Raw genomic sequence first — 2,628 nt, forward strand, 5'->3', positions numbered from 1 at the left:
ATATATAATCATATTTATTAATAATTAATATTAATAATATACATATATACATCATTTAATTTATCGAATGAGTCTTTACAGCATACTCATACAGCATTCTTTGTACCGCTCATACGCCTGAACTCATCAACAGTAAAGTCTACCGCTACAGCAGCAGTGCTGTACTGCTTTGAGAGCAGTACAGAAATTCCAAGTTGGGTGTACTGCTCTTACAGCAGTTCAGCGCTTCGCAGTCTATTTTGCTACTTTACTGCTACGGCAGCAGGAACGTGTTTTCAGTGTGTAATCCGTATTGTGAAGAAAAACAGACTGATAATTAAAAAATAGTAGTAGTAAAAATTTTTTTAACGACAAGCATAAATGTGTATTCTTCCCCTATTCTTATGTGTTAAAGTTGTCAACTTTGACATCCATTATCTAAAAAAAAAAAACTAGCATAAAAATTTAAAAAAAATTCATCGAAAAAAATTCTGACTTTTATTTGCTACCAAAAAGTTTGGAATAGAAATATTATTTGGAGCTAGCAAGTCATTAATTTTTTTAAACAATTGATAACATCTCTAAAATTGTAAAAATAATCTCGAGCGAAGCCGGGTTAATCAGCTAGTAGATATATATAACTATATAGTCGTAGATGTAGTCTGCAAAAGTGACATCTTCAACGATCTTCCACAGACGATCACGAATTTTTTTCTTGGGTTTTTCTTGGTTGAATTTCCAGGTAAAACCCTCCTTTAGCTGCCATTGCTAAACTACTCTTGCTAATTTCAAGTGGCAAAATCATTTTTTTACCTGGTTTGAGTTGACATTTAGCAACAAGATGCACTAATAGTACTTTAGTTTCTAATAATGCAAATCGATTGCCAATACACATTCTTGGACCTAAATAAAAAAAATTATTATAAATATATGCATTTATAAATTCTATTCTGAAAATTGAAACAATTGATAAGTAATTTTTTCAACATAATAAATGAATGTAAATATATATACCTAAACCAAATGGCATGTATGCTGGAGAATTCAAAGTGCCTTTTGGGTCTTCAATAAATCTATCTGGATAAAATTTGTCAGGTTCATCAAAATATATTGGATCTCTTTGAATTGCAAAAACTGGAAACCATATAAAATCACCAGGTTCAAGGCGGTGTGGTTTTGCTCCTGGCAATGTTGGAGGTAATTCAAAACTTTTCGAACAAACTCTGTCAAGAAATCCAGCAATCGGATAGTATCTGAGTGTTTCGTTAATGACTGCGTCAAGATATGCAAGTCTATTTACAGCTTCATATGTTACATCCCCATTTGTTCTTTCTAACATTTCATCAATTTCGTTTTGAAGCTTTGCTTGAATCTCAGGATTAGCAGCGATTTGGTGAACAACGAATGACATGAGGCTCGATGTCGTATCGAAGCCCTGAATTCGTAAAAAAGAAAATATACATATAATATATAATTTATTTATAATTATACATGGCATTTATGGAGTTTTTTTTTTGTTCAAAGTAAATGTGTAATATACAGAATTCATTCAAATTTTATTTAAATTGTTAACAAACCCCAAAAAAGAAGATGAAAGCTTGTGATGTCATATCTCCTATCGAAAGAGTTGGTCCAGTCTTATTGGCTCTTGTCTCCATCATCAATTGAATCATGTCTGGTCTTGTGATTCCTTTTTCATCTCTTGTACGTACTGTATCTTCTACAATTTTTTTGAAAAATCCATCTGCTCTACTATCAATTATTCTTATGTTGAATAATCTTGAGAAATTTGGAAAACTCCGAACAAAGAAAAATTTTACGGACATTAATCCTTCAAAGTTTGTAGCCTTTCTACCAAGTACATAAAAATCATTAGTTTTATCTTTCATTGAATTTATTGATATTCCAAATGCACAAGTTGCTATAACATCATTTGTATAACGACAAAATGCATCTTTCGAAAATATTTCAAGTGGTTTTTCTTTTGAATCTTTCACAAGGTAGTCAACAAAATTTTCAGCACAATTTGACATTAATTTAAACATTCCTTTCATTTTACTTGATGTAAAGGCAGGAGTAAGAAGATTTCTTATTTCTCGCCACCTATCATCGTGTAATGAAAAAAGATTGTTACCAAAAAGTGGCTCTACTTCGGGATTAACAAAAGAACGATGATTAACAAAATGATCAAAATTTTTTATAGCAATTGATTTAATTAGTTCTGGATCACGTATTAGTACAGTTGGACTACCAAAGTCATAAAAACCAACGTATTTAGCATCTTTATTTATATTATACACATTTTGGATGTAATGAAACACTGAAATTCTCCGAAACAATGATGCTCCCATATTTCCCAACAGTGGCCATGGTTTAATATGTGGAATTTCATGTTTTTCAAAATACTTCACTTTCCCAGATTGAAAATAAATATACACAATTATAAAACTAAAAAACTCAAAAGCAACGTCCAAGTATCCATCATTACAAAAAAACTATCGAAGCGAATATTAAAATTCAGCTACAGATCTTTTAGACATGCAAGTCTATAATGCACTAAACATTTCAGTCTAATGCGAAAACTGAAACACATATATATGCAGTTGTCTGTGCAAGTGTTTGTAATTAAATGACAGCGCAAATGTTTGA

General features: G+C 31.0%; 1 pseudogene; it reads right to left on the bottom strand.

The window, feature by feature from the left end:
- Positions 1 to 419: 419 nt before the first annotated feature.
- Positions 420 to 2,628, bottom strand: LOC122857451 (annotated as a pseudogene).

Source organism: Aphidius gifuensis, linkage group LG5 (genome assembly GCF_014905175.1).
Source record: "Aphidius gifuensis isolate YNYX2018 linkage group LG5, ASM1490517v1, whole genome shotgun sequence".
Lineage (NCBI taxonomy): Eukaryota > Metazoa > Arthropoda > Insecta > Hymenoptera > Braconidae > Aphidius > Aphidius gifuensis.